Below are 22,539 nucleotides of genomic sequence, written 5' to 3' on the forward strand. Positions count from 1 at the left end.
CATTGCTTCTTCCTGACGTCACTGATCCACATCAAATCTACTTGTTCTTCCCAACCACTCCCCCTTCCCTGGGGTGGATCTTGCATCAAAATTTTGGGTCTAAAGACTTAAAAGGAGACTAAACATCATTCAAAGACTTCCTTTGGATGATATTTTGATGAGGAAACAGGCTGACGTATTGTATGATGGATGTCATCTAGTCAGTGCATGAGGTGTGTTCCCTGCTTCCCAAAGAAAACCTCTAATCTCTCCATTGAAGGATATTTATTAAATGCCCATCTGTGTGTGCATTCTGCACTATAAGCTTGACAGGTGCATGCTCTTTCCCCTAAGAGTTTACAAGGTGAGGAAAGACACAGGCAATTGATCCTTCATGTCTTCTGATGATTTCACAAGAGAGTAAAGGAAAGAGATTACAACTTGCTAGATTTTGTTTTCTGCGTATTTTCAAGTTTACCTGTAAATTTGATAAATAAACTGAGACATGGAGTCACATAGAAAATCTTGAGCTTTAATTACAAGTGCTTTGCTTTCATTTAAAGTCACTTTGCTAGTTCGTAAATACCAATTGTTTTTTTGTAAATAATTTTCATATATAGATACTAGCTATTAAAATAGAACTTTGTGAACATATTGGGCTTTTAAGCGTTATATTGCTTTGTGATATAGTCACTGATATTCTTATGTTCCTTCTCTTTGTTGATTTTGCCATTTTTACATTAATTTTTTTTAGTAAGAAGACTATGTTTAGGCTACTGCCCTTCAATTTGAAGGGACCACATTGTATGAAAAAACTGATAGAATTTTGGAAATTACAAATATTTTGTTAAGAGCAACAGATTAATGTGTGTGCAAGCCACATATGTCTTTCTACTGTCCTGAATTTTAAGTTGGATAATATGCTATTGTTTTATCTTGCCATAATTAAAAATGACAAAAATAAACAAGAATTGTTCAATGGTACCTTAATTAGAAAGTGTCTTTTGCAATTTGTAGTAAAATTTGAACTTTGTCCATAATCCTATGCAGGATTGGACTGTGAAACAAAACAGCTAAACATACGAGTGCTCCCCCTAAATATTTATAGACTTGGGAAGAAATCAGCAGGGACTTTGGAGTGCTGTCTCATGCCTTGCCATCATGGAAATTAGCTCATCATGCTTTCAATTTCTGCCTTTTGTTTTCTTTTTGGTGTTTGTTTGTAAGAGAATAGAAAAAGTAAAGTGCAAATTTTTATAAATAAAAACTCAGTTTTAATGTACTAGCAAAATACCAATGACTATTTTAAAATTTTATAATAATCAATAGAAGATATGTCAAATGGAAAGAAAACATTGATATTTCCTTTTTCCTTCCCTTAGGCTAATATAAAAGGAAAGAAACAAGAACTAATTTATTTTTTACTCTTATAGTCTTTTCTTTTTTGCATATTTCTCAGATCACATGTTTGATGAGTATTTTGATACTGTGTATTTCATGTTTGTAATGATTAATATGTTACTAAAATCCACCATGAATAATGTCCCTTAAAATGTTGCCATTCAAATTATTATTAGTCATTTTTATGCTCCAGTGAAGACTTTAAACTTGCTCCTGCACAACCAAGCATTGTTGGATAAAGAAATTACTTTGTTCCACTAAAAGTTTATGCTATCCAGTCTTGGCTGGATCTTCACTGATTCTCTAAATTCCTTTCCTCATCAGGAGGGTGATTATCTAGGATACTGATGCAAAGACATTATTCAAGGCACTTCTCCCGAAACTGTCCTATTTCTGCTCTACTCAGCCTCCACTGTACTTGGTCTTCTTCCAGTTCTGCAAATGATCTTGTCTCCTACTTGACTGAGGCATCCACCATGAGGTTTCTCAACTTAACTTTCCTAAACCTCAGTCTCAGTTTTCACACTTCATCACTTCTTTCAGTCCTGGCTGAGAAGGGTGCCAGCCTTCTGTTCTGAGCTCACACTTCACTTGTGCTCTTAAACATTGGCCATCCTCCCATCCCAGAATTTTCCTCCATTGATTATAATCACTCTCTTAGATCATGTGTTACATCCTCTCCTCCAAAAATTTTATCCTATATCTTACAAATATGTGACCTTCAGTAACACCACCTCCCTTCTATCCTTCTATTGGCCAAATCACTAAGAAACGATTTGAAGGGAATTTCTTGTGGCTTCTATTTTTTCCACTTTCAATTTTCTGCCCTTGAGTACTACTGAAATGATTCTGAAGATTGTGCTCTTTGCCCTCAAAACCCTAACTCTTTTTGCCAACAAAGTTTTCCTTTATAAATGTGCCTTTTACTTGCAAATTGCAGTGCCTCAATCCAGATTTCCAGTGCAGGCTAGAAACCATGGTCTCCCACCCTTTTGGATACATAGAAATGCAAATTATTTACTTGAGAAAAGGAAGCATTTCACCTGCTAGCCCCACCACCTTGGTGGCTCTAACTGCTGGGAAATTGAGGTAGGAAACCGGGCCTCTACTTCGCCTGACAGTGGGGCATGCTCAATTACAAAAGTAAACAGCAGAAATCCAAAGAAACTTTTAAATTACCATCTCAGAAAGAAGTCAGCCTGAACCTTTCATAATTATGAAAATATTGTAACTTTCTAAAGTTATTTTAATATTAGCCCATAATGTTTAGTACTGAATTCCTGACAAAGAATAGCAAAGGCAGCAAGGGAAAGAGAGAAGCAGGAACACTCCTCATTCTTAGATGCCAAGGGAGGAGGTGGGAAAAGTGAAGATAAAAATTCCATAAAGCGTGCTGGTTAGGGGATGAGGGTGGTGTTTGTTTTAAAAGGAATGTTAAAAAGAGGCAGGTGGCAAAGGAGGGAAAGGGTGCAGTGGAATAAACTTGTCCTGGGAGAGGATGCTAGAGCTTAATAACAATTCCTCTCAGGATTGCAGAATTGGCTATATCCCACCTATAGCACATTCTCTGAATGTGCAAATCATCCCTCTGCCTTTAGCAACCCAGCCAAATTGTTACCTGTAGAGCCTTTTCTGTAAGTGTCCTGATAGTACCCATCTCCAAAGAGGATTATTTCTGCTTTAGTGTTTTATTGAGGCACCAACACTTTCGACTCCAAGGTGCAGATTTATAGTGTGTGAGCCTTATGTCGTGGTCAAGATGATAGCCTCTGCAGTGCTACTAAAGTGTCTCCCACACTAGAAAAATGCCAACAGTCTTGAATCCTTCTTTTAGCCTTTGGAAGAATTTGGCTTCCAACAATGAAAAATTGGAATCGGTAATGTTGGGCGGTAATTAGAAAAAGATGGGACTAGAGGTTCAATGTGGAAAAGTGAGGTAATGTATGGCAGAGCGGAGTAGAGGTTTCTGCCATGTATCCTCCTAATAGAGAAAGACCTCAGATCTCATCTCTACCATGACCTATCTCTACTCCTCTGTGAGGGAGGGGACCAATGTGAACAGAACTGGCTGCATGTCTTTTGGCATGAACTTATCATATCCAGAGCTAAGACTATAAAATCTGTATGTTGGAGAAAGCAGTTGAAACGCAAGTTTGTCAAACAGTAAATAAGGGTTGTCTACATTTTTTCCATCTGAAGCATCCAGGTTGCTCTGTCTTTTGAAACACCATAGAATCATGCAAATTTAACAACTTCATAAAATCAGAAAGTCATTAAACATCTGGAAAGTGTAATTGACATGATTTCAAGTACCTATATATGCATAGCCCTTGAAGTAAGCAGTCCTGTATGTCTCATGACCTTGCATCTAACCATGGAACCAGCCCTGCTTGGGGCCTGACACAGATGTAACCAATCCATCAGCTGACTATTGACCCATAAACTATAATAATACCAATCATATTTTTTCCCAAGAAATTTGGGATTCAGAAAACAAGTGAGCCAGAGAGAATAGCTGCCTTCATCCTGATGTTTTCTGGGTTCTTATTCTCCCCATGAAGGCAGAATATATACTTCATTTTTTATTGATCAATGAGATTTTTTTTAATTAAATATATTTGACATATAACACTGTGTTAATTTAAGGTATATAATGTATTACTTTTATACACATATATTGTAATATGATCGCTAATGTAGCAATATTTATCACATTACATAATTATACAATAAACTATTATTGTCTATATTAATTATATAGTATATTAGATCTCCATTGCTAATTTGCCAATTATTGCAAGTTTGTAGCCTTAAACATCATATTGCTCCACTCCCTATCCCCTGGTAAATCATTTTACTCTGATTTTTAGAAATTTGACTTTTTAAGATCCCAAATTAAGTAATATGTCAGATCAGATCAGATCAGTCGCTCACTCGTGTCCAACTCTTTGCGACCCCATGAATCGCAGCATGCCAGGCTTCCCTGTCCATCACCAACTACCAGAGTTCACTGAGACTCAGGTCCATCGAGTCAGTGATGCCATCCAGCCATCTCATCCTCTGTCGTCCCCTTCTCCTCTTGCCCCCAATCCCTCCCAGCATCACAGTCTTTTCCAATGAGTCAACTCTTCGCATGAGGTGGCCAAAGTACTGGAGTTTCAGCTTTAGCATCATTCCCTCCAAAGAAATCCCAGGGCTGATCTCCTTCAGAATGGACTGGTTGGATCTCCTTGCAGTCCAAGGGACTCTCAAGAGTCTTCTCCAACACCACAGTTCAAAAGCATCAATTCTTCAGTGCTCAGCCTTCTTCACAGTCCAACTCTCACATCCATACATGACCACAGGAAAAACCATAGCCTTGACTAGATGAACCTTTGTTGGCAAAGTAATGTCTCTGCTTTTGAATATGCTATCTAGCTTGGTCATAACTTTCCTTCCAAGGAGTAAGCGTCTTTTAATTTCATGGCTGCAGTCACCATCTGCAGTGATTTTGGAGCCCAGAAAAATAAAGTCTGACACTGTTTCCACTGTTTCCCCATCTATTTCCCATGAAGTGGTGGGACCGGATGCCATGATCTTCGTTTTCTGAATGTGGAGCTTTAAGCCAACTTTTTCACTCTCCACTTTCACTTTCATCAAGAGGCTTTTGAGTTCCTCTTCACTTTCTGCCATAAGGGTGGTGTCATCTGCATATCTGAGGTTATTGATATTTCTCCCGGCAATCTTGATTCCAGCTTGTGTTTCTTCCAGTCCAGTGTTTCTCACGATGTACTCTGCATATAAGTTAAATAAACAGGGTGACAATATACAGCCTTGACGAACTCCTTTTCCTATTTGGAACCAGTCTGTTGTTCCAAGTAATATATAGTACTTATCTTTCTCCAACTTACCTTACATAGTGTAATGTGCTCAAGGTCCATCCATGTTTTTGCAAGTGGCAGGCTATCCTCCTTTCTCATGGTTGGATAATATTACTCCATTGTGTTTATATACATCTTTTTTTAATCCATTCATCTGCATGATGAACATTTAAGATGTTTCCATATCTAGGCTATTGAGAATAACGCTGCAGTAAACATGGGGGTGCAGATATCACTTTAAGAGATTTGTTACTTAAAATCACCCCAACCCATCCTTTTCTTATTTTGCCTTTAATGAGTCTTTGTTTCTTTTCTTTTTTTACTTGTTCAACAGCTCGATTTATTTTCTTAATTTAAATTTATTTATTTTAATTGGAGGCTAATTACAATATTGTATTGGTTTTGCCATACATCAACATGAATCCGCCATGGGTGTACATGTGTTCTCCATCCTGAACCCCCCTCCCACCTCCCTCCCCATACCATCCCTCTGGGTCATCCAGCCCCAAGCATCCTGTATCCTGCATCAAACCTGGACTGGCGATTCGTTTCTTATATTATACATGTTTAAATGCCATTCTCCCAAATCATCCCACCCTCTCCCTCTCCCACAGAGTCCAAAAGATTGTTTTATACATCTGTGTCTCTTTTGCTGGCTCGCATACAGGGTTATCGTTACCATCTTTCTAAATTCCATGTATATGCGTTAGTATACTGTATTGGTGTTTTTCTTTTTGGCTTCCTTCACTCTGTATAATAGGCTCCAGTTTCATCCACCTCATTAGAACTGATTCAAATGTATTCTTTTTAATGGCTGAGTAATACTCCATTGTGTATATGTACCACAGTTTTCTTATCCATTCGTCTGCTGATGGACATCTAGGTTGCTTCCATGTCCTGGCTATTATAAACAGTGCTGCGATGAACATTAGGGTACACGTGTCTCTTTCAGTTCTGGTTTCCTCAGTGTGTATGCCCAGCAGTGGGATTGCTGGGTCATAAGGCAGTTCTATTTCCAGTTTTTAAAGGAATCTCCACACTGTTCTCCATAGTGGCTGTACTAGTTTGCATTCCCACCAACAGTATAAGAGGGTTCCCTTTTCTCCACACCCTCTCCAGCATTTATTGCTTGTAGACTTTTGGATCGCAGCCATTCTGACTGGCGTGAAATGGTATCTCATTGTGGTTTTGATTTGCATTTCTCTGATAATGAGTGATGTTGAGCATCTTTTCATGTGTTTGTTAGCCATCTGTATGTCTTCTTTGGAGAAATGTCTGTTTAGTTCTTTGGCCCATTTTTTGATTGGGTCGTTAATTTTTCTGGAATTGAGCTGCAGGAGTTGCTTGTATATTTTTGAGATTAGTTGTTTGTCAGTTGCTTCATTTGGTATTATTTTCTCCCATTCTGAAGGCTGTCTTTTCACCTTGCTTATAGTTTCCTTTGTTGTGCAGAAGCTTTTAATTTTAATTAGATCCCATTTGTTTATTTTTGCTTTTATTTCCGGTATTCTGGGAGGTGGGTCTGTTTTGCCTATGTTCTCCTCTAGGAGTTTTATAGTTTCTGGTCTTACATTTAGATCTTTAATCCATTTTGAGTTTATTTTTGTGTATGGTGTTAGACAGTGTTCTAGTTTGATTCTTTTACAAGTGGTTGACCAGTTTTCCCAGCACCACTTGTAAAAGAGATTGTCTTTTCTCCATTGTATATTCTTGCCTCCTTTGTCAAAGATAAGGTGTCCATAGGTGCGTGGATTTATCTCTGGGCTTTCTATTTTGTCCCATTGATCTATATTTCTGTCTTTGTGCCAGTACCATACTGTCTTGATGACTGTGGCTTTGTAGTAGAGCCTGAAGTCAGGCAGGTTGATTCCTCCAGTTCCATTCTTCTTTCTCAAGATTGCTTTGGCTATTCGAGGTTTTTTGTATTTCCATACAAATTGTGAAATTATTTTTTATAGCTCTGTGAAAAATACCATTGGTAGCTTTATAGGGATTGCATTGAATCTATAGATTGCTTTGGGAAGTGTACTCATTTTCACTATATTGATTCTTCCGATCCATGAACATGGTATATTTCTCCATCTATTAGTGTCCTCTTTGATTTCTTTCACCAGTGTTTTATAGTTTTCTATATATAGGTCTTTAGGTTCTTTAGGTAGATATATTCCCAAGTATTTTATTCTTTTCATTGCAATGGTGAGTGGAATTGTTCCCTTTATTTCTCTTTCTGTTTTCTCATTGTTAGTGTATAGGAATGCAAGGGATTTCTGTGTGTTGATTTTATATCCTGCAAATTTACTATATTCATTCATTAGGTCTAGTAATTTTCTGGTGGAGTCTTTAGGCTTTTCTATGTAGAGGATCATGTCATCTGCAAACAGTGAGAGTTTTACTTCTTCTTTTCCAATTTGGATTCCTTTTATTTCTTTTTCTGCTCTGATTGCTGTGGCCAAAACTATGTTGAATAGTAGTGGTGAAAGTGGGCACCCTTGTCTTGTTCCTGACTTTAGGTTTCATGAAAATATTATGGAAATATTTACAACAAAACAAAACATATATTATGACCATCATATTGGACTTGAAGAGACCAGTCTAAAAATTTCTGAAGAGCAAAGAATAGAAAACAAAGGATCTGTCTAGATCCAAACATTACCAACCAAATTTGGGTAAAAGAGCTTTCCTTGGTGTGGCATCTATTCCTCCCTACTCCCCACAAAGCCTTATATTCCTCAACTCTCAATTTTCCTCTTTTGAAGTTGGGAGTAAGAGAAGAACTTTGAGAAGATAAGCAATATGATACCTGTTTCAGGGTAGAGTCATTTTACCATCCCATTGGTGTAGGAAGAAAATACAGCTATACTGTTTTTAGAGACATTTATGCTAATGTTTTAGGAACTAGACTAAAAAAAATAAAAGCAGAAGAATTTATCAGATATACTAGTAGCCCTACAACTCAATGGAAACAGATTTTGAAGTTTAAGATTCAGTAATTATTGTTGTAATAAAATAGAAGGAAAACCAGACTCCATCCAAAACTGTTACAGTGTTTTACATAAAATACCTATATGCTGCTGCTGCTGCTGCTGCTGCTAGGTCGCTTCGGTCATGTCCAACTCTGTGCAATCCCAAAGACAGCAGCCCACCAGGTTCCCCCATCCCTGGGATTCTCCAGGCAAGAACACTGGAGTGGGTTGCCATTTCCTTCTCCAATGCATGAAAGTAAAAACTGAAAGTGAAGTCGCTCAGTAGTGTCTGACTCTTAGCGACCCCATGGACTGCAGCCTACCAGGCTCCTGCGTCCATGGGATTTTCCAGGCAAGAGTACTGGAGTGGGGTGCCATTGCCTTCTCCGAAATACCTATATAATACGCTATATAAACTAGCATACTGTTTACTGCACAGAGTTTCTTTCTTTCCTATTTTTTTTTTTTTTTTTTTGACAGTGCCCTGCAGCATGTGGGATCTTAGTTCCCTCACCAGGGATCAAACCTGTGCCCTCTACAATGGAAGTGCAGACTCTTAACCACTGGACCACTGGGAACATCCATAAAATACCTAGTTTTCAACAAAAAATTATGAGACAGCTAAAAAAAACCAGAAAAGTATCCAAATTCAGGAAAATAAGTAGCCAATAGACAGGCTGAGTGAGCATATTGTTGAATTTAGCAGACAGCTAATCCAAGTGTCTACTATAAATATATTTAAAGACTTACAGGAAAAATGACTTAAAATGGGGACTCTGAATAGAGAAATAAAGATTATAAAAAAGGAACTAAATGGAGATTCTTGACAAACTATCCAATCTGAAAAACAAATTTTAAAATATTGAGAAAAAATTAACTGAGCCTCAAATTGGTAGGACAGCTGTGAGTAACAGAAGGAAAGGAAGGCTAGAAGGGTATATAAAAAATTTAAAGAAGCAATTGTCTAAAAAAAAAAGAACCAATGACCTAACTTCCCTAATTTCATAAAAATTTTAATCTATAGATCCAAGGAACACAGTAAATCCTGAGTAGAGTAAGCATAAGGAGACCACACTAGCTACATCATAGACTGCTGGAAGACAAAGATGAGAAAGTTTTGAAGCAAAAATAGAGTAACAACTCATCATGTACAAGGAAACCATAATAAAATTAACAGCTAACTTATGAGAAATAAAGGAAACCAGAGGGAGGTAGAAAGACAGATTTAAAGTACTGAAAAGAAAAAATCCTGTCAATCAAGTTTTCTTTAGCAAAACCGTCAAAAATGAAGGTGGCAGTCCTCATAAATAAACCTATATTAGAAATATGCTAATACTGACAAAATCTGTATGGCTACCACTTATAAGTGAGGTCCAAAGCTAAAGAAGGCTGTCAGATGCAGGACACCTGGCAAGTCAATAATCTCCATTTGAAAAACAGTTCTTGATTCTGTGCTAACTCTGGAACATCAAATGATCACCACATTAAAATTCTGTTTAAAATATTAGATTTGAAGTTCTCCTAAAATAAATTTCAGGCAAATATGACCTCATTATTTTTAACTTCAGAGTTCTCTATCTGGTTCATAGAGGTGGCAGTAAGCTGACCAGAACACTAGAGGAAGAGAAAATAAGAGCAAGAACTGTCCCCCTATCCTGTTCTCTGACCATGGCAGCCAGCCCTTTCCATCTCTGGGTCACTGTTTCCTTTATATGGTAAATCAGTTCAGTGTCTTCACGGTTGGGCATCTCTGAGGTTGAACTCTGAGGGAGTAAGTCAACAGGACCTGCTAGTATTATCTTGATACAATCTGGAAGTCAAGAACTGGCATATTTTTTTAGAGTTTAATAGATTTTTAAAATATGCAAAAAAAAGATGAAAGTAGATGGAGAAAGAGCAATTGACAAGATTCAATACCCATTCATGATGAAAATGCTAAAAAAATAAAACCCATTCATGAAGAAGGAAACTTCTTCAATATGATAAAGTGCATCTATGATAAGTCTACAGGTAGCATCACATTTATGGTAATGGTAAATGATTTGCCCCTAAGACTGAGAATAAAATGGTGTCCACTCTTATGTCTTCCGTTCAACACTTCATTGGAGGTTTCATTCATTGTAGAAAGGAAAGAAAAATAAAAGCATATGAATTGGAAAGGAAAAATTAAAGCTGACTTTGTTCACAGATGACATGATTTTATGCATGAAAATCCTAACAAATATACCAAAAAAAAAATAACAATACTAGAAGTAATAAGTAAATTAGCAAGGTCACAAGATATAAGACAAGTATACAAATATCAGTTGAATTTTTATGTGCTGAAAAAGTGAAAAGCGATGTGAAAGTGTTAGTTGTTCAGTTGTGCCTGACTCTGTGACACCATGGATTGAGGTCCGCTAGGCTTCTCTGTCCATGGAATTCTCCAGGCAAGCATACTGGAGTAGGTAGCCATTCCATTCTCCAGGGGATCTTCCCAACCCAGGGATCAAAACCAGGTTTCCTACACTGAAGGCAGATCTTTACCATCTGAGCCCCCAGGGAAGCCCTAAGAACTAGCAATTTGAAAATGAGCTTAAGAAAATGATTCCATTTATGATAACATGAAAAAAATATATAATATTCAGAAATAAATTGTAGGGCTTCCCTGGTGGCCCAGTGGTTAGAAATTTGCCTGTCAGTTCAGGGAGCACAGTTCAATTCCTGGTCCAGGAAGATTCCGCATACCACAGGGAAAATAAGCCTGTGTGCTACAACTACTGAAGCCCACACACCCTGGAACCCATGCTCTTCAACAAGAGGAGCAACCGCAGTGAAAAGCCTGTGCATCATGACTAGAGAGCAGCCCTTGCCCACGTCAACTAGAGAAAACCCATGTGCAGCAACAAAGACCCAGTGTAACCCCCAAATTAATCAATTTTAAAAAAGAAATATTAGAAAAGAAGAATTAGACCTCTATTGATCACATTGGTTTAGTTGCTAAGTCGTGTCCGACTCTTGCAACCCCATGGACTCTAGCCTGCCAGGCTCCTCCATCCATGGGATTCTCCAGGCAAGAACATTGGAGTAGGTTGCCATTTCCTTCTTGATCACATTGGTGATCCCTATTAAAATCCCAGCAAACTTTTTGTAGAAATCACGAGCCAGTCTTAAAATGGACAAACATAGGAACAAGAATGTCAAACAACAACAAAGTAGAAGAAATTATAACACCTAATTAGATCAATGAAGTAGAGTAGAGGGTATAGAAATAAGTCCTTACACTGGTGGTGAATTAATGTTTGACAAAGATGCCAACATAATTCAGTGGGGGAAAGAGTGTCCTTTCAAAGAATGCTACTAGGATAATTGGACATTTATGTGCAAAATAATGAACTTACACTCAATTCATATTTTAGAGGAAAAAATGCATTATTGAGCTAACTAAAAATTATGAGACTTGTAAAAGAATTGTTAGTTCTGTAAACACTAAAATTATGACTTCTACAAGAAGACATAGTACAAAATCTGTGACCCTGCTTTAAGCAAGGATTTCTTAGCTATGACACTGTATCATGATCGAGAAATAAAAAATTGATAAACTGGACTTTATAAAAGATAGTTTTGTTCTTCAAGAGAACAAAGAAAATGAAAAAAGTGACAGACTGGGAAAAAAATATTTGTAAAGCATAATTTTACAAAGGACTTACACCAGGATATATAAAGAAACTTTTAAATATCAAAATAAGGCAAAATCAGTTTTATAAATGGACAAAATATTTTACTAAATATTTCACCAAAAAGTTATACAAATGGTTAATAATCAAATAAAAAGTGCTCAACATCATTAATCATTAGGGAAATGCACATTAAAACTTCAATACAATGCCCTATGGAACTACTAGAATAAATATAAGGCAAAAGATCGACAATACTAAGTGATGACAAGGATGTGGAAAAACTGGTTCTTATAAGTTGCTGGTTGCTATACCCAATTTGGGCTTCCCTGGTGGCTCAATGGTAAAGAAACCACCTATAATGTGGGAGCCACAGGAGACCTGGTTTTGATCCCTGCATCGGGAAGATCCCCTGGAGGAGGGCACTGCAACCCACTCCAGTATTCTTGCATGGAGTATCCCATGGACAGAGGAGCCTGGTGGGCTACAGTCCACCAGGTCACTTAGAGTTGGCCATGACTGAAGCGACTTAGCTGCTGCTGTTGCTAAGTCGCTTCAGTCGTGTCCGACTCTGTGCGACCCCATAGTTGGCAGCCCACCAGGCTCCCCCGTCCCTGGGATTCTCCAGGCAAGAATACTGGAGTGGGTTGCCATTTCCTTCTCCAATGCATGAAAGTGAAAAGTGAAAGTGAAGTCGCTCAGTCGTGTCCAACTCTTAGCGACCCCGTGGACTGCAGCCTACCAGGCTCCTCCATCCATGGGATTTTCCAGGCAAGAGTACTGGAGTGGGGTGCCATTGCCTTCTCCGGAAGCGACTTAGCATGCACACGCGATTATGTACCCACTTTTGAGAACTGTTTGGCAGTTTCTTTAAAATATAAATACAAGCTTACCATATGATCCTGCAATTCTACCTTTAGAAATCTCAAGAGAAAAAAAAAAATACGTCTAAACAATGGACTTTTTACATGAATTATTATAGTAGTGTTCGTAATAGGAAAAATCTGAAATAATTCAAATGTCCGTCAAATAATGACTAGATAAAATGCTATGCAATGGAACTTCCATGGTGGCCCAGTGGTTAAGATTCTGCCTGCCAATGCAGGGGACATAGGTTCGATCCCTGGTCCTGGAATATTCCACATGCTTCAGGGCAACTAAGCCTGCACTGCAGAGCCTGTGCCCTGCAACAGGAGAAGCCACCGCAATGAGAAGCCCACACAGCGCAACCAAGAGTAGCCCCCACTCTCCACAACTAGAAAAGCCCATGCACAGCAGCCAACACCTAGCACAGCCAAACATAAATATTTTTAAAAGTACTGCACAATGTAATACTACTTAACAATAAAAATAATGAACTACTGATTCATGTTATAATACAGATAAATCTCCAATTTATTATGCTAGGAGGAAAATAGCCAGCCACAAAAGATCATATACATTGTGATACCATCTATTTGAAACTTCTAAAAAAGGAAAATAGAGACAGAAAGCAGCAGATCAATGATTATCTTGGGCTGGAATGGGAACATTGAATGCAAGTGATTATGACAGAACTTTTCAGGTGATTGAAATGTTCTACAACTAAATGGTGGCGATGGTAGAACTGCTGTATATTTACTAAAAATAATTGCACTGTACACTTATAATGGATGTATCTTTATGGAGTATCAATTAGATACTAATAAAGCTGTTATTACAAATAAAAACTTTAAAAAATAGCATGAGCACATTGTCTTAAAACTCTCATTTATGAACACTTAGTAAATTTGCAGACAATTTTTAACATGATTGAAAATCTTCCAAATGCATTTCAGTGGATTTAGACCCAATATGTTAAACATTAAATTAAAAAAAAAAAAAACAACTTTGCTAGGAAAACTGATTGATATCAGCAAAGTCAGAAAATTACTAGACTAGAAAAATACTAAGCTACAACCTTTGTATAATTAATGGATGAACTGAAATTTGAGTATCATAATTGAGTACATGAAACTAATTTTGCACTTCTTCCATATCTCTTTGTACCATCTAATTTAAGTACAATAGTCCTTATATCTAAGTATGGAAATAAACTGACCTTAGACTTTGAACCCTCTATGATCAGGTATTAAGCCAAGATTTTCAAGGTAATACAGCATTTTCTATCACATAACTCTCACTAAAATTTAGTAAAATTATCAGCACTATATACATTTAACTTTTTTTTGTATTTATGGATTCTCTGTATTTATGTTTTACAATTTATGTAATGTTACTACAACATTATACTTAAAGAATTCATAACAGTAGTTTTTAAGTATGTGCTAAAAAATGCTTATTAATAGAGGTATGTGTCAGAGAATGTTTAGAAACCTTAGTTTCCTGTTTTGGTTTGTTTTGGTTTGGTTTTTTAGTTTTCCTTTCCTGTCTACCCCAGGTAGTAGAAATAAGTTGTTGGAAGATGACAGTCAAATCTAAATTTTCGATGTTTTGTCTTGAAGATCAGTTGGATCATTTGTCTGCAATTAATCACATTTAAGTCTATAACGTCATCAGAGATGTTGATCATTATTGTGATCCAAATCAAGAGAGGTTAGTGAAGTCTTGAGTGATATTAGGACTAGTATTATTCTTTTGACACATGCAAATGGTGTGAAAGTGAAACATAGAAAGAAAGTAAAGGAAATTGCTTTACAGAATTTGAAATATGAAAAAAAATTCCACCCTCGCAGAATTAATACATTTTTATGATCAATAGAAAATCTGATTTCAGTATCCCAGGCTTTCAATGATCTACTGTTTGACCTTGGAAATGTCAAATATTTTTCTACTGCCTCTGCCTCACAACTAGAAAATGAGGTTTAATATACTTTTGCATTCTCACAAATGTTAATTATTAACTTTCAAAATTAAAAAAAGTAAAATATGTAAACTTCTGAACTTTTAGTATGAATGTGCTACTGTATCTATAGTTGACCTTAAATACAAGGTTCTTTGACATTTGAGGGTTTATCTCAGAAAAGGCCTCTTCCTTTTTACTTTTTAATCAATTTTTCTTTTTGCATCCTTCCTGTTATTTTTTAATATTAGGTAAAAATATCAATTTAAAATGTTTATAGGGAAAGAATATTAGGGGAAATTTTTGCATTTATATGAAGAATTTTCTTTCTTGCATTTATAAATTATCTGTGCTACTCTCCTGCAATATTATTTGACTATTGAGAAGATAACTTTAGGGACTTTTGCATTTAATCTACAATATGTATATGCTGTAATTATTTTTTATATTCTTGAAATTGAGTAAAAACCTCTTGACCACCATTTCTGTGTTTTGAAAGTTGACGGATTGTGTTTGATACAGTTGGTGGAAGGGTGCTGAGCTCAAAGTCAGGAGATCTGGTTGGGGGTCTAGCTTTCATATGCTCCCTGCTTCTTTACGTCTTGGATAAAGCATTTAATCTCCCTGGCTCTGTGTTTACCGATCTGTAAAATCTATCAGTCAGACTAAAATCTTTTCCAGGCTTATGTTAATTCATGTATAAAAAGACATACTGCATGATCTCATTCTAAACTGTGGCCTTGTTTTCTTTGAAAGAAATTTACCAAAAATTTTTCTCACTTTGCTGTAGCCCTTAAATTTATTTCCACAACCCTGTTTGTTTTCATTTTTCCATAAACTGTTTTAAATAGACTCCTTTCTTTTCCCCTATTCGAGATCCATCTCTTCCCTTGGCTCCCACTTCTATCTTGCCTTCCTTTCTTTCCCTCTAGGACCTTACTCTTATCTTATCAAGGGAGCAGCTGTTTACTAAAAAAGACAAAACAAAATAAAACATGACAAAGGTCCCCTGCTCTGTACTGAGGAGTTCTATTCCCTGAGGGGGAATAGAATTGAGCAGTTAGGTGCATGGGCTCTAGAGCCAGACTGCCTGGGGGTGCATCTAGTCTCTGCCATGCAGCAGCTATATGATCTTTGACCTTAGGTGCCTACTCTGCAACATAGGAACAACCGTGTTACCAAACATTATTGTGATGACTGGATATCCCTGGTGGTTCAGACAGTAAAGAATATGCCTGCAATGTGGGAGACCAGGTTCGATCCCTGGGTCGGGAAGATCCCTTGGAGAAGGAAATGACTACCCACTCCAGTATTCTTGCTTTGAGAATTCCATGGACAGAGGAGCCTGGAGGGCTACTCCACGGGGTTGCAAACAGTCGGACACAACTGAGTGACTAACACACACATTGTGAGGATTGAATGAATCAAAATAGATGAAGCACCTAGGATAGAGCCTGGTTAGGAGAAATTGCTCCTTAAATGTTGCCAATTATTGCACCCAGCCCTCATAAAGCGATAATCACTTCAGTACAGGGTGGAAGAGGGATGGGTAATACTGAGGCAGGGTGAGTAGAATGGTGTGTCCTAATAGTTCTTTTACAACTCTTTGTTCCCTACTTCCATCCTTCCAGGATGTAAATGTTAGGCAAAAGCGTGATGAAGAGGAAGACTGCCATGATTTGTGGGTGACGTACCTTTCATTTAATTAGCAGGAATGGCTACCTGTGGCAACATTTTCTTCAAGTAAATTATCTGTTTGAAATGTGATTTTTTTGTTTTCTGCCATAATTCAGAACTGGCATGCCATAATTATTATACTCTAAGACATCAAAGAAAAAAGCCCAGGAATTGTCCTTTGGGCAGGCCTATTTATATAATACTGTATTTGAGAAAAAGCACTGGAAAAAAAAAAAAAAAAAAACTGTTCTTAGCAAAGAATGTTAATTGATGAAAACATTTCTTTGCTAACAATTTAAGAGAAGCAATCTGCTCTTAGCTCTTTCAAACCACAAAACACATTTAGCCATTCATGAACAAAAGCCAATTATTTATTTTCAATACTACCTTTAACAAGTCTTTGTTTTTGATAATGGGGTATTTTTTCCTATTCTCCATCAAAGCAAGTTTTTAATGTGTAACAGCTCTTTTAATAAGAAAAAAGCAGTCAGATCTAACAGCGAGATTTTAATTTGGTGCAAAGTATACTTTCCACCTCAATAGTTAACCCTATGAGTTTTTTTAAGGTGGTGCTTATTCATTTTGATTAAGAAGTCACATGTCTAATATTCTGTAACTCAAATGTAACAAATGTCATGTAAAAATAAAACCATAAGAAAAGATTTTGACTAGAAAGAACCCAAAATTCTATACTATTTAGAAAATTATATTGCACATGATTGGTGAACATGGGGGCAATTAAATCTGAATAAATCAACAAATATTTTACTCTTTCTCATACTCTTCTAGGATGGAAAGAAAACATGATAGTAAACAGTATTGACAAAAAGTTATACTTAGGACATATATTTTTTCAGATCATAGGTATTGTGTTTGAAGCTGAAAAAGAACTATATCAACAAAAGAAGGGATTAAAATTCCCAAGCCATAGAATGTCACATAGCAAAGAATTTGCCTTTTAATAAGACATCTTCAGAATATTTTCATTTTAAATACTAACATACAAGAAAAAGTCAGATATTGCATAATTATGTAAGAAATTGATATATAATTCAATAACAAAAAAACCCAAATCATCTGATTAAAAAATAGGCAGAGGAACTGAATAGACATTTTTCAAAGAAAGACATTCACATGGCCAACAGGTACAGGAAAAGATGATCAGCATCACTAATCATGAGAAAAATGCACATCAAAAGTAGAATGAGGTATCACCTTACAACTATTAGAATGGTCATCATCCAAAAGACAACAGCGAACAAGTGCTGGCGGGCTGCGGGGGAAAATAGGACTCTTGTACACTGTTGGTGGGGATGTAAATTGTGAAAAGCAGTATGGCGGTTCCTCAAGAAATTAAAAACAGAACTACCATATGATCGAGCAATTCCACTTCTAGGTATATATCTGAAGAAAATGAAATCACTATCTTGAAAAAATATCTGCTCTCCAATTTCATTGCAGCATTATTTACAATAGATAAGACATAGGGACAGCCTAAGTGTCTATCCTTCAATGGATGAATAAAGAAGCTAAGGTATATGTATACAATAAGAAATATTATTCATCCATAAAAAAGAAGGAAATTTTGCTATTCAACAGATCTCTCAGGATATATAAGGCAACTAAATTTGAGCTTATTTTGCAACATTTTAATTAGATGCTTCTAATTTATTTTATATTTTTTGGTGTGATAGTTTAGAAATGTTATAGTTAATATAATTAGTTCTGAGAATCTCTTAATTTTGCTTATGTACTGTGCATTTATTTAAACTTTCATAGTTCAACTTGGTGAATTGACAGCTCTAGAAATGAAAATCTCATTTTTACAAAGACCCATTAAAGAGATGTTGAAAATTGCCCTAGTTTGTCCAGACTTGGGACTCACATCTAGATTATAATGATACTTCAGATTCTCTTTCAGGCTCTCTTTCCATGAAATCTTGGTCTGTCTGCCTTTATAGCATATAGGGGGTGATTTTCATTGTAAAGTGAGTGTGTTGGATTTATTTTTTAATAGACTATTAAACAGCCATCGGATAGAAACAACTCATATGAGCATCCTGGAATAAGTCTATAGTTGTTTTAATTTGCACAATAATAGCTAACACATATCATTTACTGTGTGCCTGACACAGTTGCAAGCACTTCATATATATTATTTCATTTAGTCTCTTTAAGAATGATATGAGGTAGGTATGCGCTTCATCCTACATGCGTGCTAAGTTGCTTCAGTCATGTTTGACTCTTTGCAAGCCCATGGACTGTAGCCCACCAGGCTCCTCTGTCCATGGGACTCTCCAGGCAAGAATACTAGAGTGGGTTGCCATGCCCTTCTCCAGGGGATCTTCATGATCCATGGATCGAACACTCATCTCCTGCGTTGGCAAGTGGGTTCTTTAACACTAGTGCTTCCTGGGAAGGTCAATTATCATCCAGTTTATAGTAAATTATGGCACAGATAGTCACTTAACTTGTCCAGAATTGCTCAGCTACCAAGCGTCAGAGCTGGGATTTTAACCTTGGTATCCTGCATCCAGAGTCTACACTTAAAAGCAATATATTCATGAAAGATTTAGAATTGAGTTTCTAACTTCCAAATTATCTAGTTTTCTGATGAATCTTTATCTTTTTTCCTGTTTCATATTTTCTCTTAATATTGAACATTAGGATGGAAATGTGGAGTGTTATTTTAAAATAAACTTTATTGACATATTTACATTAAAAAGTACCTATTTCAAGTATAGTGTGACAAGTTTTGACATATCAGTCACCTATCTAAGCATCAACACAATAATTTTCATCACTTCAACAATTTCCCTCACCACCCCTTCCCAGGCAACTATTGATCTGCTTTTTGTCATTTTAGATTAATTTCACATAAATGGAATCATACTGCATGTAGTCTTTCTGACTTCTTGCCTCAGCAGAGTGATTTGAGACTCAGTCATACTGTGTGTATCATTATTCATTCCTTTTTATTGAGTAGAATTTTTTGTTATATGTATATGCTACAATTTTTAATCCACTTACCTGTTGATGGACATTTGAGTTGTTTCAGTTTTTGGTTATTATGAGTAAGCTGCAATGAACATTTGTGTACAAATCTTTATGTGTTTTGTTTCTCTTGGACTTGCTGGGCCCTATGGTAGTTTTATGTTTAGCTATCTAAGAAACTGCCAGTTTTTCAAAGTAGCTATTCTGTTTTATAGCCCTGAAAGCAATGCATGAAGTTCTAGTTGCTCTACAATCTTGCCAACACCTGGTATATCAATACAGTTGACCACTGAACAGCAAGTGTTTGAACTGCAAGGATCCATTTATAAGCAAATGTTTTTCAACTTATGTATCACAGTACTGTGCTACCTGCAGTTGCTTGAATCCACAGACGCAGGATCTTCCAGGGTCAACTCTAAGTTACATGCAGATTTTCAACTGCTGATTTCAGAGTTTTACATGCAGATTTCAACAGATAGTTGGTGCCCCTAACCCTTGGGTTGTTCAAGAGTCAACTGTATTTTGAAGTTTAGCCATTCTAATGTGTGTGCTGTAGTATTTTATTATGGTTTAAATTTGCATTTCCCTGATAACTAAAGATATTGAACTTTTTTTTATGTGTTTATTGGACATGTCTATGTCTTTTGTAAAGCATCTGTTCAAATAATTTGTTAAACTTGTTTTTTAAAGTATGTTAATTTCCAAATATTGAGGGATTTTTCAGCTTTTATCTGATACTGATCTCTAATTTAATTCTGTTCAAAATTTGATTCTGTTCGGAGAACACACTCTATAAAATCTTAAACCCTATTAAGTTTTTAGACTTGTTTTGAGACCCAGAATATGGTCTACCTTGGTTAATATTTCATTTGCACTTGTAGTGAATATACATGTTGCTGTTGTCAGAATGTTTTCCAGATGTTAATTAGGTCAAGTTGTTTGATAGTGTTATATACATATTTTATATTCTTACTGATTTTCTATCTACTTTCTATTAATTATTTGGAAAAGAGTCTTGAATTATCCAGCTATAACTGAGAGTTTATCTATTTATTCTTTCAGTTAAAAATTCCTTCTTTTGTTTCATGTACTATGCCATTCATTTACTGGATGTAAACATTTTAGACTTAATATCTCTTCTTGATGAATCAAACCCTTTATCATTATAAAAAGTCCCCCTAATCTCTGGTAATATATCTTATTCCAATATCTTCCTTCTCTGATTATTATTATATCACTCCAGATTTCTTATATTTACTTTTACATGGATATATATTTTCCCATCCTTATACTTTTATCCTGTGGTTGTCTATATTTTTAAAGTATATTTTTGGGATAGCATATAGTTGACTGCAGCCATGAAATTAAAAGACACTTACTCCTTGGAAGGAAAGTTATGATCAACCTAGATAGCATAATCAAAAGCAGAGACATTACTTTGCCAACAAAGATTCGTCTAGTTAAGGCTATGGTTTTTCCTGTGGTCATGTATGGATGTGAGAGTTGGACTGTGAAGAAGGCTGAGTGCTGAAGAATTGTTGCTTTTGAACTGTGGTGTTGGAGAAGACTCTTGAGAGTCCCTTGGACTGCAAGGAGATCCAACCAGTGCATTCTGAAGGAGATCAGCCCTGGGATTTCTTTGGAAGGAATGATGCTAAAACTGAAACTCCAATACTTTGGCCACCTCATGCGAAGAGTTGACTCATTGGAAAAGACTCTGATGCTGGGGGAGACTGGGGACAGGAGGAGAAGGGGATGACAGAGGACGAGATGGCTGGATGGCATCACTGACTCGATGGACGTGAGTCTGGGTGAACTCCGGGAGTTGGTGAGGGACAGGGAGGCCTGGCGTGCTGTGATTCATGGGGTTGCAAAGAGTCGGACACGACTGAACGACTGATCTGATCTGATAGTTGGTCTTTTTAAAATAATCTCTACCAGTTTGATAATCTCTATCTTTTAATGGCAGTGTTTAGATCATTTACTTTTATTTTTATTTTTTGGCTGTGCTACACAGCATGTGAAATCTTAGTTCCCCAACTGGGGATCAAATCTGTGCTCTCTGCAGTGGAAGGGCAGTCTTAACCATTGGACCACCAGAGAAGTCCCCTAGGTCATTTATTTTAATATACTTATTAATATGATTGGATTTAAGCCTACCATCTTGCCATTTTTCTTTTGTTATAACATCCATTTTTTGTTTATTTTCTCTACTTTTTTTCTTTTCCTTTGGATTGAGTAGCTTTTAGTATTCTATTTTCATCTCTACCAAGAGATTATCGGTTTGATTTTTTAGTAGTACCTCTAGGATTTATATTTAACTCATCCTAGTCTAACTTTGGAGAAGGCAATGGCAACCCACTCCAGTACTCTTGCCTGGAAAACCCCATGGGTAGAGGAGCCTGGTAGGCTGCAGTCCATGGGGTCGTGAAGAGTTGGATACGACTGAATGACTTCCTTTCACTTTTCACTTTTCATGCACTGGAGAAGGAAATGGCAACCCACTCCAGTATTCTTGCCTGGAGAATCCCAGGGACGGGGAAGCCTGGTGGGCTGCCGTCTGTGGGGTCGCACAGAGTCGGACACGACTGAAGCGACTTAGCAGCAGCAGCAGCAGCAGCAGTCTAACTTTAAGAATATTTTAGTAGTTTACCCGTTATGTATAACCATTATCACACAATATTTTCATTTCCCACCTCCTATCGTTTTTCATGGTTATAATTTCTTTTTTATCCATTTATGATGTAAATACCACTACATATATTTTTCATCTGGTATCATTTTTTTCCACCTGGAGAACTTTATTTACCATTTCATGTGGTGCAGGTTCTCCTGGCAACAACATTTGTTCATTTTTATTTGTCTGAAAAATTCTTTGTTTTGCCTTTGTTGTTGAAAGTTATTTTCACTGAGTTTGTAGAATTCTACACTGACAGCCTTTAAAACTTTCTTTTAAATAATTTTATCTATTTGAGCACAAGCATGAGGTGAGACGTGCTGGGTTTTCATTGCTGTGCAGGCTTTTCCCTAGTCGTGCTGCGTGAGGGCTGCTCTCTAGTTGGGGTGTGTAGGCTTCTCGTTGCGGTGGCTTCTCTTGTGGAGTATGGGCCCTATGGCACTCAGGCTTCAGTAGTCACAGTACATGGGCTCAGGAGTTGCGGCTCCCAGACTCTGGAGCACAGACTTAA

General features: G+C 36.8%; 1 protein-coding gene across 1 annotated transcript in view; it reads left to right on the forward strand.

The window, feature by feature from the left end:
* CCDC148 (coiled-coil domain containing 148) overlaps positions 1-22,539 on the forward strand; it is a 296,477-nt gene that overhangs the window by 109 nt on the left and 273,829 nt on the right. The gene's annotated exons all lie outside the window — the stretch shown is intronic.

This window comes from Bos indicus x Bos taurus, chromosome 2, assembly GCF_003369695.1.
Source record: "Bos indicus x Bos taurus breed Angus x Brahman F1 hybrid chromosome 2, Bos_hybrid_MaternalHap_v2.0, whole genome shotgun sequence".
NCBI classification, from domain to species: Eukaryota; Metazoa; Chordata; class Mammalia; order Artiodactyla; family Bovidae; genus Bos; species Bos indicus x Bos taurus.